This window comes from Eriocheir sinensis, unplaced genomic scaffold (assembly GCF_024679095.1).
Source record: "Eriocheir sinensis breed Jianghai 21 unplaced genomic scaffold, ASM2467909v1 Scaffold221, whole genome shotgun sequence".
Classification (NCBI taxonomy): domain Eukaryota; kingdom Metazoa; phylum Arthropoda; class Malacostraca; order Decapoda; family Varunidae; genus Eriocheir; species Eriocheir sinensis.
The window spans coordinates 229,548-242,433 of NW_026111523.1; positions in this window are offsets into that span (position 1 = coordinate 229,548).

The window sequence follows — 12,886 nt, forward strand, 5'->3', positions numbered from 1 at the left end:
AGGAAGGAAGGAAGGGAGGAAGGGAAGATGTATTTTGACTGGGGAGGAAAGGAAGAACAGAATGGGAAGGAGGAAGGAAGGGAAGATGTATTTTGACTGGGGAGGAAAGGAAGGACAGAATGGAGAGGAGGAAGGAAGGAAGGGAGGAAGGGAAGATGTATTTTGACTGGGGAGGAAAGGAAGAACAGAATGGGGAGGAGGAAGGAAGGAAGGGAAGATGTATTTTGACTGGGGAGGGACATAAGAACATAGGAAAACTGCAAGAGGCCGGGTGGCCTACACAGGGCAGCTCCAGAATCCCCCCCACTACTCACGATGTGTGAGGTGTAGTTTCAGGGGTTACAGGTAGAGGCTTGATCCTCGATTACCTTCGGTACGGGCGTACACTCCAGTACCCTGTCTCCTCACTGCCACCTGTCGTCCATGTAGCTATCCAGTCTACTCTTAAAACAAGCTATCGTCCCTGCACTAACTATGTGATTGCTGAGTCTATTCCATTTCCCCACCATCCTATTACTAAACCAATGCTTGCCTATATCTCCCATATCTATACTTTTCTAATTTAAATCCATTACTGCGAGTTCTATCCTGCTGCTGGCTAATTCTCAGTACTTTACTTATATCGCCTTTGTTGTAACCCTTGACCCATTTGAATACTTCTATCAGATCTCCCCGCACTCTTCGTCTTTCTAGTGAATGTAAGTTTAGATGTTTCAGCCTATTTTGATACGGGAGGTTCCTCAGCCCCTGAATCATCCTGGTCATCCTCCTCTGAACTGATTCTAGCAAGTTGATGTCCATTCTGTAGTGTGGGCACCAAAACTGGACAGCATAATAATCTAAGTGTGGCCTAACTAACGCTAAATAGAGTCTGAGGATGACTTCCACACTCCTGTTGGTTACCGTCCTGTTAATTAGGCCTAATACCCTGTTAGCCCTATTCCTCACACTAATACATTGCTTCCTTAGTTGTAGGTCAGAGTTCACTAACACTCCTAAATCCTTTTCACACTCTGCTCTACCTATCGTGTGGAGTCTTAGGGCCATTCTTACAGTCGTTTCCGAATGTTCGGAAGACGGTCCCTAACACATTCAGGTGGCTTCTACAGTAGTAGCAGTATAGTAGTAGTAGTAGTAGTAGTAGTAGTAGTAGTAGTAGCAGTACTACGACTACTACTACTACTACTGTAGAAGCCACCCGAACGTGTTAGGGACCGTCTTCTGAATATTCGGAAACGACTGTAAGAATGGCCCTAAACTATATACCCGTGTAATGGGTTGCATGTTTCTACACTCAGTACGCTACACTTGGTGATGTTAAAATTCATCTGCCATTTCTCTGACCAAGCTGATCACAGTTTGTTGAGATCCTCCTGCAGTGCTCTGGCATCCTCTTCTTACCTGGATTTCTTACCTGGATGACCTTTCCCTATGAGCCATGCTGGAGTGAACCGTCAGGCAAAGAACCGAAAGGTCTCACCAACCAATGCACCAGCCTATCCAAGCTCATCAAAACAACAGTACATAATCCAATAAGACATAGGCTGGAAAGTGCATTGGGAATTCATTTTGTATGGTCAGGGATAACTAAGTAAGCATTCACTAGGTAAGCCTTGGTAGGGCAGTCGATCATCAACCAAAAGGCTCCAGACGTTCCCTCCAACGGTTAGCCGCGACCTGCACTTTATATTCTGTTTTTGGCAGGTATAGGTTTTTGTGGGGGGAGGGGGTCCAAGCCCCTCCCCCCACTGGCCAAGATCAGGGGCTGGACTAACTGCTAACCAAAGGGCTGGGACGGGGCAGCTCAGGGCAGACTGTCATGAGTGGAGGAAAGGATAGGAAAGGAAGGGAAAGGAAGGGAAGGAATGGGAATGAAAGGAAAAGGAAGGAAAGGATAAGATAGGAAAAGGAAGGGAAGGGAAAGGAAATGATAGGGAAGGGAAGGAAAGGAATTGAAAGGGAAGGAAAGGAAAGGAAGGAAAGGAATGGGAAGGAAAGGAAAGGAAGGAAAGGATAGGATAGGAAAAGGAAGGGAAGGGAAAGGAATGGAGAGGAGAGGAAATTATAGGGAAGGGAAGGAAAGGAAGAGAGAGAGACAGGACGATAAAGGGAGAAACAGATAAAATTAAAGATATGAAGAAAAGAGGAGATAAGACAAAGAGAGAGAGAGAGATAAAAGAAGGGAGAGGAGAGAAGGAAAGAGGAATAAGGAGAGAGAGGATGAAAGAGAATAAGAAAGAATAAAAAATAATAATAATGAAAAAATATACTAATAACTGTCTTTATCTACAGCTCTGAAGAACGAAGGGAGAACAGAAGAAAGGAAGGAAGGCCATCTTGGAAGACTCAAGAACCAGTCACCCCAGTCCAAGGAAAGGTCACAAGAGGTCACAGTACGAAGGAGCAGTCCAGTCCGTTGTAAAGTTATTGGAAAAGGAAGGAAAGGGAAAGGAAAGGATAGGGAAGGAAATGAAAGGAAAGGATAGGAAAGGGAAGGGAAGGGAAGGAACAGAGAAGTGTATATATAGGTAGTAGTAGTAGTAGTAGTAGTAGTAGTAGTATCGTCAACATCGTCATCACAGGCAGCCTCGTTTTTACCATTATCATTCTGGCGGACATTTCCACACTAAGACTCTTGACATTTTCCACCATCCGCCCCCTCCTCCCCCCTCCCCCCTAAAAAAAGGTCTCACCGGCGTTAGGTACGGAGACCCATTAATCATTTCGATAACAAAAATAAAATAAAATACACCGCCAGCACTATAACACGGATGGACAATAATGAACAGCCTCGCCATACTCACAGCTAGATCAATCACTCCAACAACAACAACAACAACAACAACAACAACAACAGCAAAAACAACAAGGGAAATAAAAAAAGAGAGAAAAAAACATCTAACAAACGCACACGATATATATAACACCCGAACACAGTAAAGGATAGCTTCATCATACTCACAACTGGATCAATAACTCCTATATCACTTCAAAACACAAGAACAGGAACAACAAGGTCAAGGACAATCAAAAACAATGGGAAAAAATCAAACATCTGTAACGAACGCGCATTTTTTTCTCCTCCTCCTCCTCTTTCTCCGTTCCCCCTCGTTATCCTCGCTGCTTCTCCGTTCACCTCCCGTTTCCCTTGGCGTCGTTCCCTTCACCGCGCCATTACTATATTTTGCTTCAGAAAACGGCGCCCTTTCAACCCCAGGTGGAGCCGCTCTAAGGGTTTTTTCGGCCCAATTTCAAGCCGGCTATTTAAAGCGAAAAGTAAATTGGCTGGGTCTTATTTTCGCTCTTGCCTCTCTCCTCTCGTCCCTGCTCTCTCTCCTTGGCCCAGTGCTCTTCATTATTTACATCAACGACGTGGATGTTGGACTCAATAACCGCATTAGTAAATTTGCAGACGACACAAAGATTGGAAACTCGGTTCTCACTGACGAAGACAGGCAAAGCCTCCAAGAGGATTTGCACAAAATTTCAGCTTGGTCGGATAGATGGGAGATGCCCTTTAACGTAGACAAGTGCCAGGTCCTTCAAGTTGGAACGAGGAATAAGAAGTTCGAATACGAAATGCGCGGCGTTAAACTCAAAAGCGTTCAATGCGTCAAAGACTTGGGGGTCAAAATTGCGTCAAACCTCAAATTCTCACAGCATTGCATCGATGCAGCAAATAAAGCGAACAGAATGTTGGGCTTCATTAAAAGAAACTTTGTATTCAAGAATAAAGATGTAATACTCCCGCTCTACAACAGTTTAGTCAGACCCCACTTGGAATATGCGGTACAGTTTTGGTCTCCCCACCATGCAAAGGATATTGCTAAATTAGAAGGTGTTCAGCGTCGGGCAACGAAAATGATCCCTTCCTTGCGCAACAAATCCTACGAAGAAAGGCTTTCTACCCTTAACATGTTCTCTCTTGAGAAACGTCGCCTCCGAGGAAAACTGATCGAATGTTTTAAAATACTTAATGGTTTCACGAATGTAGACAGATCAACATTGTTTATGATCGATGACACTTTGCGCACGAGGAACAATGGCATAAAACTCAGATGTAGACAAGTAAATTCAGACTGCACCAAATTTTTCTTCACCAACGTTGTAGTGCGAGAATGGAATAAGCTTCCACCGTCAGTGGTCCAGTGTAACACGATTGACTCCTTCAAAAATAAGCTCGACCGTCACTTCCTTCAACTTAATATCAACTAGAGTAGAAATGCAACGTTTTGGAGTCTTCTGATTAATGTAAAATCACTTAGGTTTAAGGACAGACCACCAAGTCTGGACCATGGGGTCTGTGTGGTCTGATTTTCTATGTAAATCTATGTAAGTCTCTCTCTCTCTCTATCTCTCTATCTATTCCCTTTTATCCATTCGTTATTCTCTTTCTGCCTATCTGTCTATCTATCTATCATCTATCTATATATCTATCTCTTCGGAAACTTGATTGAAAAGCTATTACGAAGTAATAAACCACAATCAAGTTCACCCTCTTCACCAGCCTCCATCACACGCCTTGCCACACTTCGCGCTCATTGAACTAAGGATCGACATGATTTCCGCGACACCCTTTGTTCAGTCTTCTTCACGCGCGGAGATTGGGTGTCAGCAGAGGATCGAGTCTCGGTGAAGCTCTTCCGCCAAAGTCTTTCTGGCTTTGAGAGATGATTTAGTGAGTGTTCACGACCCTCCCTTGGAAGGAGTGTTTGCCTGACAGGGGAGGCTGCGAGCGTTGGTTGCCTTCAGTCACACGAATGTTTCACCACCAAAAGGTTTCAAGTGTTAATCTCGAGTCGGAAATTCTACTTCAAGCTGAGAGAGTGATCCGATTACTGCTGTCGGTAACTTTTATATTATTTTCTCTTTTGAAGTTGCGATCGTGTTCCCGCTCCGCCGTGACGTTCATGTTGACACAGGAATTTGCAAGTTTTCTTTTTCTCCTTCGTTAAGCATTATTTCCTTTTTAAAACGAAATGAACTTAAGAAATAAAAGATATAATGACATAACATACCCACTTTTTAGGTCTTGAAAAAAGAAAATCAACACTAGCACCACCACTACCACCACCACCATCACCACCACCACCGACTCTGGCATCATCCCATTGTTAGTGTTGCAATCACGCGAACAGAAAATACAAGTGCAATGTCGTAATGGGGAAAAGGAGGCGACGTGTCGGCGAAGTTACTGCCGGACTAATCAGCGACACCAACGACAGCACACGCACAAAAAGGCAAACAAACAAACAAGCAAACATACAAACAAGAAAACAAACACAAGGTAAGCGAGTGCTACATAAGATATTTTATTTATATCTAACTCCCTTTTATAGCATTGTTTTTTTTATTGCAAGATATCTTTTTATGATCCATATCGCAGGTGTACGTACGGGTGGCATACCTTTCCGGTGACTCCATTCAAAGAAAACTGAGCACATGATTGATATCAGCTGACCTGTTCAATATGTCATGTGAATATCTCGTGTGTTATAAAGTTCACTATACAAACATAACAAACGATTACCTATTTTTCCGGGTTTTTTTAAGGTTTGTTTATTATCATCTACATGTCACTACCTCATCAACCTTTTGCGTGGTCTTCATATATCTGCCTTTCATCTAGCTACAACCTACCCTTTCACTTCCCACCTTGTCTGTTTTCCACCCAGGAGCTCCACCTCCACTACCACCAACACCAACACCACCACCAACACCACCGTCCTCTCCTTGCCCCTCATCAAGAGCAACACGAGCGGCGGCCACAGAACTATCGAGGCACGAGGAAGCAGACCACGCCGTTGGTAAAGCTTACTGATGCATCCATTCTCGAGCTCACCGGCGTCAGCAAGAAACTAAACATCCCCGCGAGGGTTTACAGCGTGTAGCAGCGCACGTTGGTTTCAGGCTCAGGGCAGACAACTTCAGGAAACAGTCTGCTGATATTACTATTTTCCTGATGCATCAAGATCCAAAGTATTTATTTTATAATTATATACAGTTTCGATTTATTTATATAAAAGTAACTGATATTTCTAAGCATAAATTATTATTTATTTCTACAAAGAGAACGGCCAGCCGATTATATGTAAATATTTGTTTTCTTTTGAAGAGGCCGATACGGAAAGATAAGGCGTACGACACAACCACATGTCAATTGGCAATATTACGCCTTTGTTGTTGAACGCTATAAATATATGAATAACATGAATAACATTACCCAGCAAAAGCGTTAGAATAAAAAATAAATCAATAACCACAGCCCACGGCGCTGAGATAACAAAGAGGAGCGATGAACCGGCGTGACCAGACTAACACCGGCGTGGCCGAGAAGGTGCGGGCAGGCAGGTGTAGCAAACAATAAAACTCCCCTCCCTTCCCTGGTCTTCCTTTCTGCCACCACAGTGCTCCAAAGTGATATTGATTCCCAGTGGGAGAGAAGGAGGGCGAGGCAATGAACGTAAGATGAGCGAGCGAGAGTGTGTGTGTGTGTGTGTGTGTGTGTGTGTGTGTGTGTGTGTGTGTGTGTGTGTGTGTGTGTCTGTGTGTGTGTGTCTGTGTGTGTGTGTGTGTGTGTGTGTGTGTGTGTGTGTGTGTGTGTGTGTGTGTGCTCTACAACTCTTACATCCACACACGCTCACGCTTTAATAAACAAACATGGTCGTGAACAGTTGAGTCTTTTCCACCTTTTGGCAAACTTCACACTGACCAACATACGTGTGCAGGATTGTTTGTGTGTGTGTATATATATATATATATATATATATATATATATATATATATATATATATATATATATATATATATATATATATATATATATATATATATATATATATATATATATATATATATATATATATATATATATATATATATATATATATATATATATATATATATATATATATATATATATATATATAGATATATATATATATATATATATATATATATATATATATATATATATATATATATATATATATATATATATATACATATATATGGGGAGGCGGTGGCTGAGTCGTCAAAGTAACGGCACCGTGTTCAGGAGGACGAGTTCAATCCCGCCCGGTGCCACCAACCTGGGATTTTTCAGCCGCCGCCGAGTAGCTTAAAACTACCCACGTGCTGTCCAGAAGACCACCTATCAACCCGGACTCTAGATTCTGTGATCAAAGATGAGCTCTGGGAGGGCAGCATGAGCCAATGCAAGATGGCGCCACTATAAATACTCGCCTGCGCCAGAACAGGCTGGGCCGACCATCAGGACCCACCGGAAAGAAGCCTTGGACCGACTATCAGGATCCACCTGGAAGAAGCCTACCGGCGCAATAGGCCGTAATGTATAAAAATATATATATATATATATATATATATATATATATATAAATATATATATATATATATATATATATATATATATATATATATATATATATATATATATATATATATATATATATATATATATATATATATTTATATATATATTTATATATATATATATATATATATATATATATATATATATATATATATATATATATCTATATATATATATATATTTTGGGGTGTGTGTGTGTGTGTGTGTGTGTATTTATGTATGTAGGATGAATGACTGAATGACTGAATGCATGTACGTATAGATGTATGGATATTATATATGTAGGAAGGTAAGCAATGAAGCCCTCTCGCATGAATGGAAACAAGTGTGACGGACAAAGGTGAGGCGGGAAAAGTGACGCCCATCCTACACATCACGCTAAATGATTGAGGGATTGGGATGTTTCGTCATGACGCCGCAACTACCATGGTCATAATGGCGCCAAGTGAACTGTACAAAAGGGCTGACTAAAGTAAAATCTATAAATGTGTCTAAAAAGTTCATAAATTAAAATGGGTGATAAAATGTGCAATACTTGGCTACACTAACCCATCATGCCAAGGTGAGGTGGCGTGAGAGCACTCTATTCTATTTAGGAGCAGTAAGTAGCGGGCTTTTTTTTCATTATTGTTTTCTCTTTTTTTACGCCCTTGCATTGTCTCCTCTGCTGTAAAAAAAAAAAGTGAGACAGACTAAGGCAAACAGGACAGGAATCGGCAGGGTAATCTTAAATTCGACGCTCCACAAGCAGGATGAGGCAGGGGAGACAGTGTGAGGCGGTGTGAGACAGACTGACACGAAGGCAAACTAAGCAGGGTTGGGCAGAGTAATCTAGAATTCGACGTGCCACACACAAGCAGGGGGAGACAGGGAAGGTAACGTGCGTCCTACAAGTCAGGGTGTTTACCAAAGCATGCATTGGGACGGCAGGGCGAGACACAAGGGGGCGTGGAGCCTTGGCGTGAGGGTGTGAGACGAGCCACGCCTGTCCACACACAGCGATTTCACGGCTCGCTGGAGGGTGTTGGAGGCAGCCACGACAGCTTTTATGACGGTTTTCCTACTCTTCACAATCGTTTTTTTTATGTGTGTTGTAAAATATAAAAAGATTCTTGAATAGGTCATCGTCCCGGACACTTCTTTCGCCTGCATGCACCACAAGTATCAGGCTGGCAGATTTGGGCCTCAGTATCAGGCACGAATAGGTTATAGTTTATTCTAGTCCTTCATCCCCAGTGCCTCTTCTTGGCCTGCCTCCGAACCCTGGACACGAGCTTCACAAACACGCACCACAAGTGTTACCGGCTCCTGGCACCAGTTCAGTGCTCGTTGGCGTGTTCCTGCGTGCATGATAGCGAGTCACCGGCGCCGAAAATATATTCGAATAAATAAATACTGAATGGCTGAATTCCTAAAGCTTTTGTTTTCCGGTCCAGTCATTGGAACGCACGCTAATTATTTCGGTAATGGTTCCCTCTGGAAGGGGAACGATTTTTGTTCAAACAATGGATGATGCATAAAACGTTTGTTGAGCCGAAGAGTTAAGAGAGCCTGGCAGGACGCCACCATGATACTGATTCATAATTATAATGAAGCGACGTGAAAGACTTCAACAATCAAGGATCATTAAATATTTTCTAAGACAATCACAAATAGATTAAGTCCAACCCTAAGCCAGCTATTAGTATGTAATAGCCTTTCTATATGATCACTCAAAGATGTATCAGCATTTTCAGTGCTAAGTATGAAATTCCTCATCTTATCTTCCCCTGTTAGCCTTTCAGTGCACCGCATACTCCTTTATATGACACTAAATATGCGTATTCCACTGCTGTTGAGGTCACGGTCAAAGAGTCATAGTGTCTGTGTGTGTGTGTGTGTGTGTGTGTGTGTGTTTAGAGGGCCTCCATCCGGAAGGGAGTTACGATGGGAACAATTGGTTATATTGTTCGCATTGCAATTCATCGGCCCCTGCCGGAACGCCGATGACTGTGGCACTCAACCATATATTTTAATATACCAGGTCAACGGTGTGTGACATTCCGCCTCTTAACAGCTCTCACCAAAACTAAAAACTTAACCATTCGCTGTTTTTTTCTTCCTTATTAGTGGTATTCTGAACCTTCGTCCCCATCGCTGCCCTCTTCCTTTGTTGCACGTCTGCGACTGTACGGACGGGGCGTGCCTGCGCCAATTTTCTTGTTCAGGCCACAGCCATTCAGACGGGGCGTGACCGCAGCCCGTCTTTGTGCATGGACGCCGCCGGCTTGAAGGGGCGTGTTTGCTGCCCGTTGCTCCGTCAGGCCGCCGCCGCCGGGAGGGAGGGTGACCGCCGCCCCTCCCTGCGTCTGGCCGCCTTGCAGCGCCTCCAGCAGCGCCTCCAGCATGTGGATCAGCGCCTGGAGGGTCGGGCGCTCGCCGGGCCCCGGCCTGATTACGGCGTTCACCCAGGCCCTGATGGGGGAGAGGCACGGGGCACTACTGAGGCCTCCGTGCATGGCCAGCGCGTGGCGAATGATGCTGGCCAGATCGTATGTGTCTATGTCCCTGATCCACGGGGGGACGTCCAGAGGCAGCCTCGGCACAAGCCATGACGTGAAGGGCTCCGGCTCCTCATTCCTATTTATCTGCCTCATGTCCGGTCGCTCGGCCACGCCCAAGTCTATCACGGTGGCCTCTGGGCCTTGACTGCCGTTGCGCACACACAAGTTATCGCCCTTAATGTCGTTGTGGGCGTAGCCTTCCCTGGCCAGTTCCTGCAGCGTGCGGGCGACTTGCAGCACGACGCTCAGCAGGTCTGGCAGCGAGGGGTCTGTTGCGAAATATCTCTCAACAGTCAGCCCAGCGTAGCGAGTTACTAGCCAACGCCTCCTGACGCAGGCGCCGACCAGTCGCTGTACCCCGGCCACCACCTGCAGCCTCTGCAGGATGGACGCCTCCTTCACGAGGTCCCCCACGCTGCCACTGTAGTAGGTCTTGATGACCAGTTCCTCACCGCTGTGAGGGTCCCACACCTTGCAGCAGGAGCCGAAGGCCCCGGCGCCCAGAGTCTCGTGCGCTTTGCTGCTCAGCAGGGCTTCCTGTCGCTCGTCGAGGAGAGGGACGCCTGCCTCCTGAAGGAGACTCACGGCGTGCCTCTCTTCAGCGGAGAACTGTTGCTGCTTTTCTCCAGCGGGCCTCCGCCTGTCAGGTAGCTTCCAGTAGTCTTTTGATTCTTCCTTTCCTTTGTTCCCTGAAGGCCCCTGCCGCTGTTTCTTAGCGGGCCACGACGAGCACTCGGCGTCTGGTGCCGGTCTCTTGGTGACTTCCCTCGTCTTGTCGTCCCCTTGCTGTCCGAGGACGCTTACTTGGTGCTCGGCGTCTGGTGCCGGTCTCTTGGTGACTTCCCTTGTCTTGTCGTCCCCTTGCTGTCCGAGGACGCTTACTTGGTGCTCGGCGTCTGGTGCCGGTCTCTTGGTGACTTCCCTCGTCTTGTCGTCCCCTTGCTGTCCGAGGACGCTCACTTGGTGCTCGGCGTCTGGTGCCGGTCTCTTGGTGACTTTCCTCGTCTTGTCGTCCCCTTGCTGTCCGAGGACGCTCACTTGGTGCTCGGCGTCTGGTGCCGGTCTCTTGGTGACTTCCCTCGTCTTGTCGTCCCCTTGCTGTCCGAGGACGCTTACTTGGTGCTCGGCGTCTGGTGCCGGTCTCTTGGTGACTTCCCTTCTCTTGTCGTCCCCTTGTTGTCCGGGAACGCTCACCTGGTGCTCGGCGGCGCTGCGGCCAACGGAGCACAAGCTTTTCTTCACTACGTCAGGAGACGTCTTCTCCTCCTCCTCCATCCAGAGGGACTTCCTCTTGGCAGGTTTGTTCTTCTCGGGGCCAGAGTAAGTGTGGGCAACGCAGCCGTCACTCACACACTTCCTTTTCTTCACTACGGCAGGAGACGTTGTCTCCTCCCCCAGGCAAAAGGACTTCTTCTTGGCGGGCTTGTTCTTCTCGGTGCTTGAGGTGCGGCCGCAGGCCGAGGTGGGTGATAACTCTTCTTCACGGTCTGGTCGATCCATCACGTAAGCTGTGTACAGTAACAGGGGCTCTCACAGACCCTACACGTCGGTTTGGTGGAGATATTTTGGGGAAATTTTTGGGAGAATGGAGTTGGCAGAGTTCGGAAAGTAGTCTAGAGCTAGTGGATTCCACACACCGCCTTTTCTCTTTATATCGCATCCAATAATGAACAGATAAATAAACATGTTAACAATGTGCAAAAAAACTTTACACACACACACACACACACACACACACACACACACACACACACACACACACACGCAAACACACATATTCTCCTTCTCCTCCTCTTCCTCCTCCTCCTCCTCCTCCTCCTCCTGCTCCCCCTCCTCTTCCTCATCCTTCTCGTCGCACTCTGCCATTCCCTCCATTCCTTGCCACCAAACCCTCCCTCTACCCTCTCTCCCTGCCACCCAACCCTCTCTCCCCTCCCACCCTGCTAGCTCCACTCCTCTCCTCTACAACCCCATATCCTTCCCTGCTACACCTCCCCAGCCGCCCCTGCCACCCCCCTACCGAGCCGACCTTCCTTGCACCACACTTAAAAAGGTGATGAAGGACTCCCCCGAGCTAGGCAGATAAGACCATATAGTTCCACCACCATTATCCTCCCTACACTTAACACCCTCCTCCCTGCTACCACACCCAGTCTTCCTTACCCCCATCACCCTTTTCATCTACCCCTGCCTCCCTCCCATCCCATCTCCCCCGACAACCCCCATACCCCCACCACCCCCACCCCCCTATCCCATCGGGTCCACACTCCATTAGTTGTCCACTGAGAAATATGAATATAATAGGCGTGGCATTACGCCTAACTGTGCACGGAGGACGAGGCGACGTGTCCGGAATACGAAACAACGGCGCGGAAGAGGAGGCGCCTACACATAATGGAGAGAAGAGTAGTTGAGGAGTAGGGGCAGGGGAAGAATAACTAGGAGGAGGAGTACAAAGATGATAAAGATGAGGGAGGGATAAATCGGTGTAGGAGGAAGAGGAGGAGTCTAGAGATGATAAAGATGAGGAGTGAGAGAATAGGAGCAGGACTTGAAGTGCTCACAGACGTTGTGAAGATTGTGAACCATATCCGAGGGAGCGCAACAACTTCAAGGATTTCTAAAGTGCTTTGTGAAGAAATGGGCTCTGTCTTCTTTGTTCTCCTGTTTCACACGGAGGTACGTTGGCTCTCACGTGGCAAAGTTCTGAATCGCGTGCTGCAACTTCGAGAGGAAATAACGATGTTGCTGCAAGAAGGTCGAACCTCGAAAGAAAATCTTCTTCACGAAATGATGCAAGATGACTGTTTCGTAACAAAAGTTGCCTACTTGGCTGATTTCTTCTCTGAAGTGAATTCCTGAATATTTCACTCCAAGGAAACCTTGCAATGCTGCACACAGTTCGTGACAAAGTGGCAATATTCAAGTGTAAGATTCAACTTTACGTGAA